Source organism: Carcharodon carcharias, chromosome 3 (genome assembly GCF_017639515.1).
Source record: "Carcharodon carcharias isolate sCarCar2 chromosome 3, sCarCar2.pri, whole genome shotgun sequence".
Taxonomy (NCBI): Eukaryota; Metazoa; Chordata; class Chondrichthyes; order Lamniformes; family Lamnidae; genus Carcharodon; species Carcharodon carcharias.
In genome coordinates, this window is record NC_054469.1 from 187,044,951 (window position 1) to 187,065,392 (window position 20,442).

Genomic DNA, 20,442 nt, shown 5'->3' on the forward strand with positions numbered 1-20,442 from the left:
TTGCAGCAGAACTTTCTGGGCATAGCCCAGTCACCTAAATACCCATCATAACCCTGCTAAAAACACACCAGATGGCAAACATGGTCATTTTCTTCACTTCAAAGGAAGAACAAGATTATGGCCAAAAATCAGATATTAATGGTTGGATGCCTGATCAGCAGTGAATAAGAGCTATTGGCCAAATTTGAGAAGATACCAGTCTTTGTCCAGGGCATGGACATATACCTGTCTGCCATCTTTCCCACAACTCTGTGTCTGAAACTCCCCCATTGGATTTCAGCCCAAATCAATGTCAGAAATGACATTCTCTGGATGTGGTGCACTATCCAACCCCACCTATATTTCCATTGTTCTTAAACACAGTTAACCACAGAAATGTAACAATTTCCTATTACTTTCTGTTAAGTGGGTCAACTACCACCTGGAGATTATTCTCATACAATTGATTAACTAATTAACCTGCTCTTCTTGTATTTTCTTAGTCAACTGGTGAGAATCTCTCTTCCTTAAGGTAAGAGAGCATTTTTCACTGGAGCCCGAATAGCCCTAGATTGTTAATCACTAATATTTATTGATTCTCAAATCCTTTATATTTATATCAATCTTAACAAAAATTATTTTTTACACAATTTTAGATGGTCATCAAATGTGGGGACTTAGTTATTACAAGATACAGAAACACAGAATTACAGACTATATAATTCTCTCAAGCCCATCAGTACGATCCTTGAATATTCCTTGCTCTCCCATCCTGCTCCACTTTTGTTTGGCAACACCTTCCTTACATATTCACACCAGAACTCTTTCCTACACTACCTAACACCAGCCACACCTCAGCTGCTGCACACTAGCTTCATAGAAACATAGGAAATAGGAGTAGGCCATTCGGCCATTTAAGCCTGCTCTGCCATTCATCATGATCATGGCTGATCTTCCAACTCAATAGCCTGCTTCCACTTTCTCCCAATATCCTTTGATCCCTTTCACCCCAAGAGCGATATCCAACTCCTCCTTACAATGTTTTGGCCTCAACTACTTTCTGTGGTAGCAAATTCCACAGGCTTACCACTCTCTGGGTGAAGAAATTTCTCCTCATCTCAGTCCTAAATGGCCTACCCCATATCCTCAGAGTGTGACCCCTGGTTCTGGACTCCATCAGGAACATCCTGCATCTAACCTGTCTAGTCCTGTTAGAATTTTATAGGTTTCTATGAGATCCCCCCTCATTCTTCTGAACTCCAGCGAATATAATCCTAACCAACTCAATCTCTCCTCATATGTCAGTCTCGCCATCCCAGGAATCAGTCTGGTGAACATTCACTGCACTCCCTCTATAGCAAGAACATCCTTCCTTAGATAAGGAGACCAAAACTGCGCACAATATTCCAGGTGTGGTCTCACCAAGGCTCTGTATAACTGCAGCAAGACATCCCTGCTCCTGTACTTGAATCCTCTCGCTATGAAGGCCAACATACCATTTGCCTTCTTTACCGCCTGCTGCACTTGCATGCTTATCTTCAACGACTGGTGTACGAGGACACCCAGGTCTCGTTGCACGTTCTCCTCTCTCAATTTATAGTCATTCAGGTAATAATCTGCCTTCCTGTTTTTGCTACCAAAGTGGATAACCTCACAATTATCCACATTATACTGCATCTGCCATGCATTTGCCCACTCACTCAACTTGTCCAAATCACACTGAAGAATCTCTGCATCCTCCTCACAGCTCACCCTCCCACCCAGTTTTGTGTCATATGCAAATTTGGAGATATTACATTTAGTCCCCTCATCTACATCATTAATATATATTGTGAATAGCTGGGGTCCCAGCACCGATCCCTGCAGTACCCCCACTAGTCACTGCCTGCCATTCGGAAAAAGACCTGTTTATTCCCACTCTTTGTTTCCGTCTGCCAACCAGTTTTCTATCCATCAATACACTACCCCCAATCCCATGCACTTTAATTTTACATGCTAATCTCTTATGTGAGACTTTGTCGAAAGCCTTCTGAAAGTCCAAATAAACCACATCCATTGGCTCCCCCTCATCAACTCTACTAGTTACATCCTCGAAAAATTACAGTAGATTTGTCAAGCATGATTTCCCTTTCACAAATCCATGCCGACTCTGTCTGATTTTACCACTGCTTTCCAAGTGCTCAGTTATTAAATCTTTTATAATGGACTCTAGAATTTTCCCCACTACCAACATCAGGTTGACTGGTCCAAAATTCCCTGTTTTCTCTCTACGTCCTTTTTTAAATAGTGGGGTTACATTAGTTACCCTCCAATCTGTAGGAACTGTTCCAGAGTCTATAGAATCTCGGAAGATGACCACCAATGCATCCACTATTTCTAGGGCCACTTCCTTAAGTACTCTGGGACGTAGATTATCAAGCCCTGGGGATTTATCGGCCTTCAATCCCATCAATTTCCCCAACACCATTTCCCTACTAATACTGATTTTGTTCAGTACCTCCTCATTAAACCCTGTGTTCTCCAACATTTCTGATATATTATTTGTGCCCTCCTTTGTGAAGACAGAACCAAAGTATGTATTTAGCTGGTCAGCCATTTCTTTGTTCCCCATTATAAATTCCCCTGTTTCTGACTGTAAGGGACCTACATTTGTCTTCACCAATCTTTTTCTCTTCACATACCTATAGAAACTTTTACAGCCAGTTTTTATGCTCCCTGCAAGCTTACTCTCGTACTCTATTTTCCCCTTCTTAATCAATCTCTTGGTCCTCCTTTGCTGAATTCTAAACTGCTCCCAATCCTCAGGTCTGTTGTTTTTTTTTAGCCAATTTGTATGCCTCTTCCTTGGATCTAATACTGTCTCTAATTTCCCTTGTAAGCCATGGTTGGGCCACCTTTCCTGTTTTACTTTTGCGCCTGACAGGAATAAACAATTGTTGCAGTTCACCCATGCGCTCTTTGAATGTTTGCCATTGCCTATCCATCGTCATCCCTTTAAGTAACGTTTCCCAATCCATCATATCCAACTCGCACCCCATACTATCGTAGTTTCCTTTATTAAGATTTGGGACCCTTGTCTCAGAATCAACTACATCACTCTCCATCTTGATGAAGAATTCTATCATATTCTAAAATTCTATCATATGGTCGCTCATCCCCAAGGGGCCTCACACAATGAGATTGCTAATTACTCCTTTCTCATCACACAATACCAGTATAGGATGGCCTGTTCTCTCATTGGTTCCTCAACATATTGGTCCAGAAAATCATCCCATATACACTCCAGGAATTCCTCCTCTGCAGTATTGTTACTAATTTGATTTGCCCAATCTATATGCAGATTAAAGTCACCCATAATTACAGATGTTCCTTTATTGCATGCATCTCTAATTTCCTGTTTAATGCCATTCCCAACATCAGCACTACAGTTTGGGGGTCTATGTACAACTCCCACTAACGTTTTTTGCCCCTTAGTGTTTCTCAACTCTACCCAAACAGATTCCACATTATCGGAGCTAATATTATTTGCTACAGTATCTTCTCCAAAGCTTGTCATCTATCATCCAGCTGAATGGAAATGCCCTTGCTTTGTTCCATTACTACCTACCCAGTCGAAGCAAGAGTCTCCTGCAATTTCATCTCTTTCTGCCCCTGCACCACTATCTCTAGAACACACTAGTACCCTTGGCTCCTTCTATTTATGATGTACATATTGTTCTTTTGTGACATCGTCTAAAGCTGTGATGTCAGGTTCCACATGTATACTGACAACACCATGTTCTACCTCACCATCAACTCTGTTGACTCCTTGGTCTCAGTGTTGTCAGAAGTCAAACATCCCAGGTGGATGAAACGTCGTTTACAACCATAGAATGACCTATTTGACCCTGCAGTGAGCTTCCAACCTCACTTTAAATCAGTGTCCTCTAGTTCTTGATCCCTCCAAGGGGAACAATTTTTCTCTATCTGATGTCTAGACCCCTTATGATTTTGAAAACCTCTCCCAAAACTCCTCTCAACCTTCTCTTCTCTAAGGAGAACAGCCCCAGCTTCTCCAATCTATCCACATAACTGAAGTCCCTCCTTCCTGGAAGCATTCTTGTATATCATTTCTGCACCCTTTCTAAATCCTTCACACCTTTCCTAAAATGCAGTGCCAGAACGGAACACAATACAGTACACCAATTGAAGCCAAACCAGTGTTTTTATAATAGCTCATCATAACTTCCTTGTTTTTGTACTCTCATGTCATGTCAGTGTGCTCTGCCTGAAGGCAGGTCCTTGGCTCATTGTCTGCTGATGCTTTATCCTGGGCCATTTTCGTGGTAGTTTGGATCAGTGGTAGATTGCCATTGCCTTCCACTTTCAGGGACAGGGCAGGGAGGCAGATCCCGTGTCTACCTCAGTCAGAACAGGAATCGAATCTGTGCTGTTGGTGTTATTCTGAACCACATGCTAGCCATCTAACCAACTGAGCTAACCAGTTCCCTTTTTCTACTGTATGCCTGTTTATAAAGCTCAGGGGCTCCGAAGCCTTTTTAACTACATTCTCAAGCTGCTGTGCAACCTTCAACAACTTGTGCACATAAATCCCTAAGTATCCTTGTTTCTGAACCCCCTTTCAAATCATATCCTTTAGTTTATATTGCTTCTCCTCATCCTTACCAAAATGTATCACTTCACATTTCTTGAAATTAAATTTCATCTGTAAGGTGTCCACCAATTCTACCAGCCTGTCTATTTCCTCTTGAAGCCTATCACGATCCCCATCTGCAAATTTTGAAATTTTGCCCTGTACACCCAAAGTCCAAGTCACTAATATATATCAAGAAATGCGGTGTTCCTTTAGTATCGACCCTTGGTGAACACTATTGTATACCTTTGTCCAGTCTGAAAAACAACTGTCCGCCACTACTTTTTTTCCTGTCACTCAGACAGTGTGGCATCCTTTTATTCCATGGGCTTCCATTTGCTGAGAAGTCTACCATTGACCAGAAACTGAACAGAACCAGCCATATAAATACTACAAGAGCAGGTCAGAGGCTAGGAATCCTGCAGTGAGTAACTCACCTCCTAACTCCCCAAAGCCTGTCCACCATCCACAAAGCACAGATCACTTGCTTGAATGAGCGCAGCTCCAACAACACTCAAGAAACTTGACACCATCCAGGACGAAGCAGCCCGCTTGATTGGCACCACATCCACCCTTCACTCCCTCCACCACAGTGGCAACAGTGTGCACCACCTGCAAGATGCACTACAGGAATTCACCAAGGCTCCTTCAACAGCACCTTTCAAACCCACGACCGCTACCACCTAGAAGGACGAGGGCAGCAGGCACATGGGAACACCACCACCTGGAAGTTCCCCTCCAAATCACTCACCATCCTGACTTGAAATGGAAATATATCACCATCCCTTTACTGTCGCTGGGTCAAAATCTTGGAACTCCAACCCTAACAGCACTGTGGGTGTATCTACACCATGTGGACAGCAGTTCAAGAAGGCAGTTCACCACCACCTTCTCAAGGGCAATTAGGGATGGTCAATAAATGCTGGCCTAGCCACTGATGCCCACATCCCATGAATGAATGTAAAAAAACAGGGAAAACTCAAGTCCAAACACAACGGCCTGTCATGCATCAACATTCCCTGCATGAAAGATGACAACAAATGTTAGAAGTTCTCAGAAGCTTGCAGGCAGTCCCTTCCACCTGAGGGCCAACCAGATAATACTGATGAAGCATGGATTGTCTCTGGCCAATCATTTATGAAGCTGCAGTAACCATGTTTGGCAAAGGAAAAAACAGGAACAAAGATTTGTTCAAAATTCACCTTGCAGAAATGGCTCCTGTCATTGAAGCAAAGAACACAGCTCACTTGGCTTACAATCTGTCTCCTAACCCTAAATCACAGCACAATCTCATGCTAGTCAAGGCAGCTGTGCAGCAGAAAGCAAGGTACTGTGTCAACAAGTATTGGATCAACCCATGCAAAGAAATACCAACTGCTAGAGACAATCATGGCCATCGTGCTATATATGACGGTGTCAAAAGAGCACTTGGCCCCATCATCAGTTGTTCCTTTGAAATCCACAGATGACAAAGTACTCACTGACAGGGACAAACAAATGGCCTGATGGGTAGAGCACTACTCTGAGCTATATTCACAAGAGACTGATATCTCTCTGCCTGTGTTTGATCTTCTGCAGCTACCTGTTCGTATGAGCTTGATGCAGAACCGTTATTACTTGAGCTTGAGAAGGCCATTGACTCCATAGTAGCAAGGAACACACATGGAAAGGGTGCCATACCGGCTGAGCTACTCAGTATGGAAAGCCCCACCTGCTGCCATATCTCCATGACCACTGCCACATCTGCTGAAGAGAAGGCTTTCCCACAGGATATGCATGATACAAACATCATGTTAGCCAAGAACAAAGGCGATCAAGGGGGATTGTGACAATTTCCAGGGCAGCTCACCTCAGCATGTATCACTAGGAAGGTGTCTGCCAGAGTCATTCTGATGAGATTCAATCAACTAACCAACAGAATATACCCAGAGACAAAATGTGGCTTCAGTGTAGGTAGACGTGATCTTCTGTGCCAGCTTCAAGACAAGTGCAGGGAGTAGCAAACACTAGTCTGCCTGCTTTTGTGGATATAGCAAAAGCATTTGACACGGTGAGTAGGATGGGCCTCTACCGGACACTAGAGAAAATGGCTGTCCTCCCAAGCTTCACAGTCTCGTATGATCCTTCGATGATAAAAATGCATTCATTCATGCACCATTCAGTTCAACAGCTTCATCTCTGACAATTTTGAGATCAAGAATGGGCTGAAACAGAGCTGTCTCTTAGCTCCGGCTATTCTGTACCTTTATCTGTCCTCCTGACTGCTTTCTCTGCCAAAATGGAAGGACTGTCCACGCACGATCAGGTAGGAAATTCCTCAATGTCCTGAGAACTTCTGTATGCTGATAATATTGTACTAGCTGCACAGATAGAAGACAAGATCCAAAGTCTCATGGATTGTCTGGTGAACAAGCAGTGTCATGTTTTCCCTTACCATCAGTGTCAAGTAAACTGTAGCTACGGGACAGGGTGTTGCGCCTCCAGTTGTGATCAGACTCAACAACACAGCACTGGAAGCAGTTTCATTCAAGCATGGGGCATCAGCCAAGGAACCAGAAATAATAAAAGGCACACTCTGACCTGTTGACCCTGCAAAGTCCTCCTTACCACCTTCTGGAAAGTTGTACCAAAATTGAGAGTTGGCCCACGGACTAGTGAAGCAACAGCCCAACATAGTCGTACTCATCGAATCATACCTTACAATCAATATCCCATCAATACCATCACCAGAAGTGGTGGCACAGAGCTATACAGTCAGGAGGGAGTGGCCCTGGGAGTCCTCAACATTGACTCTGGATCCTTTGAAATTTCATCATCAGATCAAACATGGGCAAGGAAACGTCCTGCTGATGTGACTTGTGATATTAATCTCTAATTTCATCGGCTGAGCAAACATATAATGAACTGCTTAAAAAGGGCCTTTAAAAAGCAAGCAAAGACACTGATGTAAAATGGCTCCAACTATGTCTGGTATTACAAGTTGAGCAGTTTTCTGGAATGTTCCAATGTGGAATAGCATTAAGACATGCCCAGACATCGTCATGAAATTTCACATCTGCTGATGTCAAGAACCACTTCAAAAGACTTACCGAAACTGTACTGGAGCTCACATTTGCATTTCTATAAGGCCACCTCTCAAGCAGAGACAGAAAGTGTACCAGGACAATCACAGAATCTTTACAGTGCAGAAGGAGGCCATTCAGCCCATTGAGCCTGTACTGGTTCTCTGAAAGAGCATTCCACCTAGTCCCACTCCCCTGCTTTATCCATGTAACCTTGTATACTCTCATATAGCAATCCAATTCCCTTTTGAATACCTTGATCAAACCTGCCTCCACCACCCTCTCAGGAAGTTTGTTCCAACTACCCTCTGGGTGAAAGAATGGTTTCCTCACATCACTTTTCCTCCTTTTGCCAATTATTTTGAATCTGTGCCCTTTAATTCTTGATGCTGCCTCGGGTAGGAACAGTTTCTCACTATTTACCCTGTCCATATCCCTCATGATCTTGAATACCTCTATCAAGTCTCCTCTCTGCCTTCATTTCTCCAAGGAAAACAGTCCCAACCTCTCCAATGTATCCTCATAGCTACAGTTCTTCATCCCTGGAATCATTCTTGTGAATCTCCTTTGTACTCTCTCCAATGCCTTCACAACCTTCCTCAAGTATGGTGCCCAGAACTGGATGCATTACTCCAGATGAGGCCTAACTAGTGCCTTGTACAAGATCAGCATGACCTCCTTACTCTTGTACTCAATGTCCCTGTTAATAAAGCCTAAGATACTATATGCTTTTATTAACTGCTCTCTCAACATGCCCTCCCATCTTCAATGACTTATGTACATATACACTGAGGTCCCTTTTTTCCTGCACCTCCTTTAAAGTTTCTTCCTTTATTATATACTGTCTCCATATTCTTCCTGCCAAAATGAATCACCTCACACTTCTCTGCATTGAACTTTATCTGCCTGTCTGCCCAATTCACCTATCCTCATCACAGTTGACAATGCTTCTAATCTTAGTATCATCCTCAAATTTTGAAATCATGCCCTCACACCACAGTCTAGGTCATTAATATATATCAAGAAGAGCAAGGCTCCTAGCACTGACCCCTAGGAAACTCCTCTACACACCTTCCTCCAATCTGAAAAACATCCATTTATCACTACTGTTTCCTGTCACTTAGCCAATTTCTTATCCAGGTGCTTACTTTCCCTTTCATTCCATGAGCTAGAATTTTGCTCACAAGTCTGTTGTGTGGCACTGTATCAAATGCCTTTTGAAATTCCATATACACCACATCAGCAACATTGCCCTTATCAACTTTCTCTGTTATCTCCTCAAAAAACTCCAGCAAGTAAGTTAAACATGATTTTCCCTTAAAAAAAATAAACCATGCTGGCATTCCTTAATTATCCTGCTCTTGTTTAAATGATTATTCATTTTGTCCCAAACTATAGTTTCCAGAAATTTCCCTACCACTGAGGTCAAACTGATGGGCCTGTAGTTACCAGCTTTATCCTTGCACACCTTTTTGAACAAGTATGTAACATTTGCAATTCTCCAGTCCTCCGGAATCTCCAGTGTCTCAAGAAGACCACAAGATTATCACTAGTGCCTCTGCAATTTCCACTCTCACTTCCCTCAGTACCCTTGGATACATCTTATCCGGTCCTGGTACCTTATCTATTTTAAGTAAAGATGGCCATTCTAACACCTCCTCCTTCTCAGTTGTAAGTTCTTCTAGTGTACCAGTTACCTCCTCTCTCACCTTAGCCTGGGTAGCATCTTCTTCCTTTGCAAAGACAGATGCAAAGTACTCGTTTAATACCTCCACTATTTTTCCTGCCTCCACATGAAAATCCCCTTTTCTTATCCCTAATTGGCCCTACCCATTCTTTTACCACCCTTTTATTATTTACATGCTTATAGAAGACCTTGGGGTTACCTTCCATGTTTGCTACCAGTCTCTTTTCATGCTCCCTCCTTGCTTTTCTTATTAGCTTCTTCACTTCCCCTCAGGTCCTTCTATATTCAGCTTGATTCTCCATTGCATTTTCTACCTGACATCTGTCATATGAGCACTTCTTCCTTGTCGTCTTCACCTCTATCTCTCTCGTCATCCACGGCGCTCTGGATTTATTTGTCCTACCTTTCCCCTTCAATTGAATATACCTTGACATTGCCTGAAATACTTCAGCTTTAAAGGTGGCCCATTGATCAACCACTGTCTTTTCTGCCATCGTTTGATTCCAACTCATTCGACTCAGATGCATTCTCATCCCATTGAAGTTGGTTTTCCCCCAATTAATTATCCCTGCTCTGGATTGTTCCTTGTCATTTTCTATGATGAACCCAAACCTTATGATACAATGCTCACTGGCCCCTAAATGCTCTCCCATTGATATTTGATCTACTTGGGCCAACTCATTCCCCAGAACCAGGTCCAACAGTGCCTAACCAGTTGGGCCAGAAACTTACTGTTGCAGAAAATTATCTTGAACACATACCAGGAACTCTTGCCCCTCTTGTCCCTTTGCACTATTTCTATCCCAGTCTATATTTGGATAATTGAAGTCCCCCATTATAATTTCTCTATAATTCTTGCAACTCTAGTTTAACCCCTCCCCAACAGCACTGGCAAACCTCCTTGTGAGGAGACTAGTCCCAGTCCTGTCAAGGTGTAACCTGCCCTTCTTGTACAGGTCCCACCTACCCCAGAACCGATCCCAGTACCTCAGAAACCTAAAGCCCTCCCTCCTACTTCATTTCTCCAGCCACGTGTTGAACTGCGCAGTCTATCTATTCTTATGCTCACTAGCACGTGGCATTGGGAGTAATCCTTTGATTATTGCACTTGAGGTCCTGCCTTTGAATTCCCTTCTAAACTCCTTAAAATATGCTTTCAAGACGTCATCCCTTTTCCTACCTATGTCATTGGGACCAATGTGGGCCACAACTTCTGGCTGTTCACACTCCCCTCAAAGAATGGCCTGCAGCCGCTTTGTGACACCCTTGACCCTGACACCAGGGAGGCAACATACCATCCTGGAGTCATGTCTACAGCCGTAGAAGTGTCTGTCTGCTCCTCTAACCATGGAATCCTCTACCACCATAGCTCTTCCTCCTCATTTCCTGCACAGCTGAGCCACCCGTGGTGCCACAAACTTGGCTGTTGCTACAGTCAGTCCTCTGAGGAACCATCTCGCTCACCAGTATCCAAAATGGAAAAGCGGTTAGAGAGCAAGATAGCCTCAGAGATTCCTGCACTACCTGCCTGTTTCTCTTAGTCACCCATTCCTTCTCTGTCTGTGCTTCTTAGCTGTAGTGTGACCTCCTCTCTAAACATGCTATCCACAATCCTCAGCATTGCAGATGCACCACAGTGATTCCAACCACCACTCGAGGTCTGTAACCCGGAGCTCAAGTTTCTGCAGTTGGTGATGCTTCCTGCAGATGTAGTCATCGAGGGCACTTTGTGCCTGCATGACTTCCCACATCCCACAGGATGCACATTTTACATGGCCAAATTCTCTCAATTGCAGGAAAACACTTCTTACAAATGTCCCCCTGGAGTCACTGTGGTTTTAGGGCTAACCATGGAAAGTGATGTAGTTGTCCTGCTGCAAACACCATAAGTGCAGAGAGCAATATCAGAATCTATATATGCTGTTAACAGACCTAACTAAGGCATTGACAGTGTAAATCAACCTGGTCTGTGGCATTCACTCTCCAAGTTAGGGTGTCTGAACAAGTTTGTCAAAATCCTGTGCCCTACTGCATGATGGCATGGCTGGGTGCGTTTGTGCCTGTGGTGAGATATCTAAATCCTTTGCAATAACTAGCAACGTAAAGCAAGGATGTGTCATTCCTGTCCAACTCTTCAATCTTTTATTTGCTGCAATGCCTATGAATGGAGACATATGGAGCCACATGGAAACATATCTTCAGTCATCAACATTAGGTTCCATTCAGGGAAGCTCTTCACTCTTTCCAGACTGCGAGCCTTCACCAAAATCAGAGAGGCAATAATCAGAGAGCTTCTATATGCAGATGATTGTGCCCTAGCTGTTCGCAACAAGGAAAACATTCAGACAATGACAAACAAAACAAATTCTCAAGGGCTGCCAAAAACTTTGGTCACCAAATCAGTGACCCTTAGGCCAAGGTTATCTTTCTGCCAGCACCATATATATGCTATGAAGTCGCAGACATAACTGTTGATGGCACCAGTCTGAAAGTTACATCTGCTGCTCTTGTCCTTTTAGATGGTAGCAATCATGGGTTTGGAAGGTGCTGTCTAAGGAGCCTTGGCAAATCCCTGCAGTGCATCTTGTAAATGGTACACATTGCTGCCAGTGTGTGTCAGTGTTGGATGGAATGAAAGTTTGTGGATGGGGTGCCAATCAAGTGGGCTGCTTTGTCCTGGACGGTGTCAAGCTTCTTGAGTATTGTTGGAGCTGCACTCATTCAGACAAGTTGAGAGTATTCCGTCTTGTAGATGGTGGACAGGCTTTGGGGAGTCAGGTGGTGAGTTACTCACTACTGGATTCCTGGCCCCTGACCTGCTCTTGTAGCCGCAGTATTTATATGGCTAGTCCAGTTCAGTACTTTGACAATGGTAACCCCCAGGATGTTGATAGTGGGAGATTCAGTGATGGTAATGCCATTGACTGTCAAGGGGAAATGATTAGATTCTCTCTTGTTGGGGATGGTCATTGCCTGGCACTTGTGAGACACGAATGTTACTTGTCACTTGTCAGCCCAAGTCTGGATATTGTCCAGGTCTTGCTGTATTTGGACATGGACTGCTTCAGTATCTGAGGAGTTGCAAATGATCAACATCGTGCAATCATCAGCGAACATCCCCACTTCTGACCGTATAATGGAAGGAAGGTCATTGATGAAGCAGCTGAAGATGGTTGGGCCTAGGGCATTACCCTGAGGAACTCTTGCAGTGATGTCCTGGAGCTGAGATGATTGACCTCCAATAACCACAACCATCTTCCTTTGTGCTAGATATGACTCCAACCAGTGGAGTGAATCAAATTGACTGAAGACTGACACCTGTGATACTGGGGACCTCTGGAGGAGGCCGAGATGGATCATCCACTTGGCACTTCTGGCTGAAGATTGTAGCAAATACTTCAGCCTGATCTTTTGCACTGATGTGTTGGGCTCCCCAATCATGAGAATTGGGTATTTGTAAACCTACTTCTTCAGTGAATTGTTTAATTGTCCACCACCGTTCACAACTGGATGTGCTACCTGGTAGTGTGCTCTCTAGGGATACCACTATTGAAGATGCGTACACATCCAGAAAGCGAGCTCTGACCATGGCCGACTCCAGGATCGTGTCTGGAAGCAGCATGGCATTAAGCTGAAGACTAAAATCAAACTTTACTAAGCCAGAATCCGGGGCCTGCTAGAGGCACGACATCAAAGCTCTGGACGCTTCTACCAAAGACACCCGAAGTTCATTATGAGAATGAGATGGCAGGATAAAATCACAAACTGTATGCTTCACTGTGCTGGGCTCAACAGCAAGGTGACCACGCTCCAGAAAATTTCTGAGCAGGTCACGTCATGTTTTGAGGACTATCTACTCCAAACTTGTCATATCCAACATGTTGGCGGAAGGCCAGAGGGGTGGAGCAGCTGCAGAAGCTTCCCCAAGCAACAACGGTAATGAACTGCCAGTTCTGTGGATGTCCATCCAATCCTGCATCAGATTCTTCAGTCATGAGAGCAGCACAGATGATGCTGCAATAACTCACAGCTTGAAAATACTTGAACAAGGAACCTACTATCAGTTGTTTGTCTTTACAGGTAAACATATGCTAAAGAATTTTGATTATAATGGAGAAAGGATGCATGCCCCTACACTAAAGGCAGCTTTTGCATAATCCCAGAGGAGGATCCAAGACATCTAGGTAGCTTGGCAGCTGCAGTAGATGCCCACCAGAGGGAGGTTACTCTGCTTTCACCCTTTGTTGTGTCTACACTGTGTTGTCATTGTGCCATATCTGCCAAAAAGAGTACTTGTAGGTATTGCATTCCATGTTGCAATGGATTTTGTTCTTCCTTTTCAATGCCTGTTCCTTTGAAGTTAACAGGGCTCGTCATGAGAAGGGGTGGGTAGGACTTGAAGTGAGAGACTAGATCCAGAGATTACGTCTGATCAGAGCTCAGCCTCATTTTTGCTAATGAGGCATTAGCTGGAACCTATCTGGCAAACAAGATGAAAGTCACCTCACAAACTTTGAACTCCCAACTAGTTGTCATGAATGTCTTGGACAAATAAGCAACTTACCTGAGGTGAAGGCTCCACAAACATCGCCATCCCCAATGGTGGGGGCACCCAGTACCACAGTGCTAATGGCAAGCACTTTCAACCATCTTTAGCCTGAAGTTCCAAGCGGATGATCAATGCGGCCTCCTCCTGAGGTCCTCAACATCTCAGATGCCAGTCTTCAGTTAATTCAGTTCACTCCACATGATATCAGGAAAATGCTGTAACCAGTGTCTTCAGCCAAGGCTACGGACCCCAACAACATCCCATACTGGAAAACTTGTGCTCCAGAACTATCTGCACCTCTAGCCAAGTTGTTCCAGTACAGCCAAAACACTGATGTCCTGGAGCTGAGATGATTGACCTCCAATAACCACAACCGTCTTCCTTTGTGCTAGATATGACTCCAACCAGTGGAGTGAATCGAAAAGACAACCTACAAAGTTGCCCCAGCATGATCTGTCCACATAAAGCAGGACAAATCCAACCTAGCCAATTACTGAACCTTCAGTCTATTCTCAATCAGCATAGTGATGGAAAGTGTCCCTTACAGTGCTATTAAACAGCACTTACACAGCCATAACCTGCTCACTGATGCACAGGTCAGATTCCACCACAGGCACTTGGCTCCTGGCCTCATTACAGCCTTGGCCCAAACATGGACATAGGAGTTAAATTCCAGATGTAAAGCAAGACTGACTGCCTTTGACTTGAAGGCAGCATTTAACCAAGTGTGGCACCAAGGAGCCCCAGCAAAATTGAAGTCAATGGGAATCAGGAGGAAAACTCACCACTGGTTGGAGTCATAACTAATACAAAGAAAGATGGTTTTTGGAGGCCAATCATCTCAGCCCCAGGATATCACTGCAGGAATTCCTCAGGGTAGTGTCCTAGGCCTAATCATTTTCAGCAGCTTCATCAATGACCTTCCCTCCATCATAATGTCAGAAGTAAGGATGTTAGCTGATGATTGCACAGTGTTCAGTATCATTTGCAACTCCTCAGTCTGTGGCCTCATGCAGTAACAACTGGACAACATTTAAGCTTGGACTGATAAGTGGCAAGTAACATTCACATCAGGCAATAATCATCTCCAACAACAGAGAACCTAACCATCTTGTAAGCTGTTTGCGTTCTGTTGGTTTGAAGACAGCTGTCAAGCAGAAGCAACCTAGAAGGGGCAGATAGCCAGTCCCAAGCTAAAGTTGGTTGAAAGTAGCTGCCAGAGAGAGACTGGAGAAAAAGGGACAGATAGCCAGTCCCAAGCTAAAGAAGAAAGTCCCCAAGCATCCAGGGGAATGGAACAGGAGAAAGTCCCAAACAGATCTTCTAGTCAAAGAAAAAACAGGAACCTGGAAAAAGTCCTGATAAGTGAAGTTAAGAGTGAGGGGGCAGAGAAAGGCTCCAAGCTTCAAGCTCTGAGCTGCAGGAAGCAGAGTCAAAGTGAAATAAAGGCTTGTGAAAAGTCAGAAGGTCTGTAACTCTTTGCTATGGGCATGTGAAGCATTGGTGTACTGTTGACAGCTGAGTCAGTGAGAGACAGTATGTGGAAGAAAACCTGAACACATGTGGTGACCAAGAGGAGAGAAACATCGGAAGGAGAGTTCGAAACCTTGGAGTTGAACCCTTGAGGAAGGCATCTGAGAGAGTGCGGTTTGGGACAAGATTCCAAAGCAAGTTCTTGGAAAGTGGAGATTGGAAACCTTCATGTGAAAGACAGAGTTCAGTGAGACTGGTTGGCTCACAGTGTAACAAGCATCTGTGGGGAGTTGAGGAGAGATCCATAGCATCTGTCTGGGGTGGTATCTGTCACTTGGTTTCAGAGTGTGGTGTCTGACCACAGGTCACCTATTGGTTTACATGGACGGTGTGCTTACTGTGAACATTAGAGTATAAGGTAGCTTTTGTAACTTGTGTTATCCTTATAAATCTGTATATATCTGTAAAGGTATAGTGGTGGGTGAGGGAATATTGTAATATAATTCATTTTTTCTTGTTTAATACATGTTTTATGCTTTTGTTAACAGTTCATTAGCTGACTCCGGTGACTTTGTCCAGTGGCCCCTCTCCACGTATTTAAAAACAAAACAAATAAAAGTTAGGATCTATCAAGCTGGTTTCCACCCTGGGATCAGGCTTGTTCAGTGGTAACCTCAGCTGGGGATCATGACACAAGTAACTCATCTCCTGACTTCCCAAAGCCTGTACAGTAGCTACAAGCATGGGTTAGGAGTGTAATGGAATACTCTCCACTAACCTGGATGAATGCAGCTCCAATACTCAAGAAGCTTGATGCTATTCAGGACAATACAGCCAGCTTGATTTGCATTTGTGGCAGATGGGGTGCCAAGTGGTAGCAGTGTCTACCATATCTCTGATGCATGGCAGCAACTCACCAAGGGTCCTTTGACAGCACCGTCCAAACTTGCAACCTCTACCACCTAGAAGAGAAAGGACAGCTGATTGATAGGAACGCCACCAACTGCAATTCCCCTCCAATTCACACACCATCTTCACTTGGAACTAAATTGCCGTTTCTCCACTGCTGCTCAGTCAAAAAACTGGAATTCTCTTAATAACAGCACTGTGCATACAGCTGCATTGCACAGACCACAGCCATTCAAGATGGTGACTCACCACCACTTCAATGCCAATTAGGGATGGGCAACAAATGCTGGCCTACAAGTGACACTCACGTGCTATGAAAGAATATTGTCCACGTGACTATTAATTTTATTTTGGATTATCATTTCTTAAATCTTCTCCACTTTGGAGGTTAAACATACTGGCCTGAAGTTGCTGTGTTTATCCTTACACCTTTATTGAACAAAGGTGTAACATCCTTATCTTTCCCAAATGCCTTGTATTCAGAAATATTTAGTACCTAGTCCCGCCCCTTTTGAGCCAAGTCTTCATTATTGTCAAGGCATCATATTCCCTCGTAGCTATTAACGCCTCCAGCTCACCAATTTTATTCATCACGATTCGTGCATTTATATTTATATACTTTTAACCTTAATTAAGCTTAACTGAATTTCATCTTACTTTGCCCCCACACAATACCTTACTATTTCTTACTTTAGTGCTACTTTCTCCCCTGCCCCAAACCTTTGTGCACCATGTTTCTCCTTTATAATGCTACAACCCCCTGTCAAGTTTAAACCCTCCCCATCAGCATTAGCAAACTGCCCCATGAGGACATTGGTCCTAGCCCCACTGAGGGGCAACTTGTCCAGTCTATAGTTCCCAACTCCCCCAGAACCGGGACTAATGGCCCAGAAATCTAAAGGCTTCCTTTCTGCACCATCTCTCCAATCATGCACATAATTTGCACTAACCTATTTCTATACTATTTAGTGTGTGGCACTGGGAGCAATCCTGAGAGGTCCTGCTTTGTAACCTCTTTCCTAGCTCGCTAAAATTGGCCTGCAGGATGTTATCCCTCTTTCTAACAGTCATTGGTACCAATATGGACCCATGACCTTTGGTTGTTCACTCTTCCCTCTGAGTCCTCTGCAGCTGCTCAGTGACATCCTTGACCCTGGCATCAGGGAGGCAACATACCATCCTGAAATTACTCCTGTGGCCATAGAATCACCTATCTAATCCCCTATCACTATTGCTTTCCCAATGTTTCTCTCCCTCCCAGAGTGCAGCTGGATCAGCTGTATAGGTAAACTTGGCTCTTGCTGTACTCTCCAAAGGGCCCATCACACTCTAGTATCCAGAATGGAATACTAGTTAGAGAGCAAGATGCACTGGGGGAATCCTGCACTGCCTGCTTGACTGTCTAGGGACCAATCATTCCATCTCTGTCTGAATTCTCCTAAACTGTGGGGTGACCAAATCCAGAAACGTGCTATCCATGAAACTCTCAGCCTCATAGATGCATCAGTGACTCCAGCGGCTCAAGCTGAGAATCCCAGGGCTTGAGCTGACACTTCCTGCATATGTGGTTTCCCAGAGTCCCCACATGGAACAAGATGCACATTCCATGGAGTCTGTGCTTCCCTGCCATATCTTTACTTATTGGACTAAATTAAATGATCAGAAATAAACAAGACAAAATAAATACTGACCAGCAGCTTCTTTTCTCAAATTTATGTCACTTAAGTTGTTTTTACCTCTCTGCACAACACTTAAACTGCTTTGCTTTCCTCTGGGCTCTCTGATTCTTAAACTAGTTATCAGATGCTTAAAGATGCATGCTGTTCCTTGAGCTTGCATTGAGCTTCATTGGAACAATGCACCATGCGAAGGGCAGAAAAGCCAGAGTGAGCATGATAGAGAATTGAAATGACAAGAGACAGGAAGCTCAGGCTCATCTTTACAGACTGAAAGCAGATATTCTGCAAAGCAGTCACCACCTCCACGATTGGCCTTCCCAACATGGAGGAGACCGCATAGTGAGCGATGAAGACAGTATACCAAATTGAAAGAAATGAAAGAAGCACAAGTAAATCACTATTTCATTAGGAAGGAGTGTTTGGGGCCTTGGATGGTGAGCAGGGAGGAGCTAAAAGGACAAGTATTGCATCTCCTGCACTTGAATGGAAAGGGAGGGGATATTGGAGTGTCACAGGGGAAACAGTCCCTTTGGAATACTGAAAACAGAGGGGAGGGGAGGAGAAGATGGGTTTGGCGGTGGCATCATGCTGTATGTGGCAGAAATGGAGGAGGATGATTTGTGGAATACGGAGTCTGGTGGTGTGAAAGGCGAGGACAAGGAGAATCCTATTGGAGGGAGGGGTAGGGTTGAGAGCGGCAAATAGAGCAGACACAGTCAAGCCACTTGGTTTTGGTTCTGCAAGTTACAATGACCAGATAAAGTTTTGCAAGAAACTTGAATTACTCTACAATAGACCGGATCAAATTATGCATTACAAAGCATTGGAATTGTCCTCCCACTTCCCGTTAGTGTGAATAAGAAAATCAGGTATTTGCATCATTGTGGTGTGAATAGATGTTGCCAAGCTCAATTTCCCTAATTGTACTAAAGCAGAAATTCTACCCCCATTTTTTAAATAGCTGACTACTACATCGTGCATCAAAAAAAACATATAATGCCTTATTAGGTTAGTTTGGATTTTATATGTCACAAAAATGATAATGTATCACTCACCAGAAATCCAAAAGTTTCGTGCTTAAGATGAGATCTTCCAATATGTTACTCATAAGTCATACAAGTCCACTTTCACACATTGGCTTAGGGTGGTACTCAACATTAACAGAACGATATTTTCTTTGCACAAATGCAGCATAATGCTAGTCAGGCCAGAGCTAGGCTACAGCCATGGGACTACTCTATATTAAAGTCCAGACATCAACCAAGGTTAGAATTAGGCTCTCAGATAGAACAACAAATATTCACAACAAAAATAAAAATACCTGGAAAAACTCAGCAGCTCTGACAGCATCTGTGGAGAGGAATACAGTTAATGTTTCGAGTCCGAATGACTCGTCATTCAGAACTAGGGAAAAATATAAAAGAGGTGAAATATAAGCTGGTTTAAGGTGGGGGGGGGCGGTGCGGAGAGGTGGGACAGGTAGAGCTGGATAGAGGGCCAGTGATAGGTGGAGATTGCCAAAAGATGTCATAGACAAAGGACAAAGAGGTGTTGACGGTGATGATATTAGCCAAGAAATGTGCTAATGGTGACAGTAAGGGTAGAAAGCAGGACGAGCAAGGTACAGATAGCCCTAGTGGGGGTGGGGTGGGGGAAGGGATCAAAATAGGCTAAAAGGTAGAGATAAAACAACAGATGGAAATATTTTAAAATAATGGAAACAGGTGGGAAAAGAAAAATCTATATAAATTATTGGAAAAAGGGATTGGAAAAGGGGTGGGGATGGAGGAGAGAGTTCATGATCTAAAGTTGTTGAACTGAATATTCAGTCCGGAAGGCTGTAAAGTGCCTAGTCAGAAGATGAGGTGCTGTTCCTCCAGTTTGCATTGAGCTTCACAAATATTCACCGTCCAGTTTCATCCACAAAAACTGACAACTTTGGCGAGGTATGAAACTTACAGAATCTTACCCTGCAATGAATGAGGCAATCAGTTTTTCAAGTGAGGAATGCATTTTGTAATAAAAAGAGACCAAAGAAAGGCATAGTAGACAGTGAAGTAAATTTAACAAAATTTAAATTTACCATTTGGGTTTTCCTTTTTTTGAAACTGATAGATTTGACTTTTCATTTCATATTTACTGGCAGTTTTCATGTTCAACAATTTCAAAAGCTTACAAAACACATTTTGTCTGTATTATTTGCAATCGACTCTTATAATAGACATCTTTTCCTACATTAAAAGGTGCTACATAAGTGCAAGCCATTGTTGCTGCTATATCTAATGTGAGATTTTCTGTTTCTCTGCAATAGGGATCGAAGCTCACATTGGGAAACTCTTAATCACAGGCACAAAACATCGGGGTAAATGTTCCATTCAACTGGTAACTGCAATACCACTAGCAGAAAATAAGTCAAATTTTAACTTACCCTCAAGTTACTCAAACCAAAACCACGATGTCAGAGGCGTGCA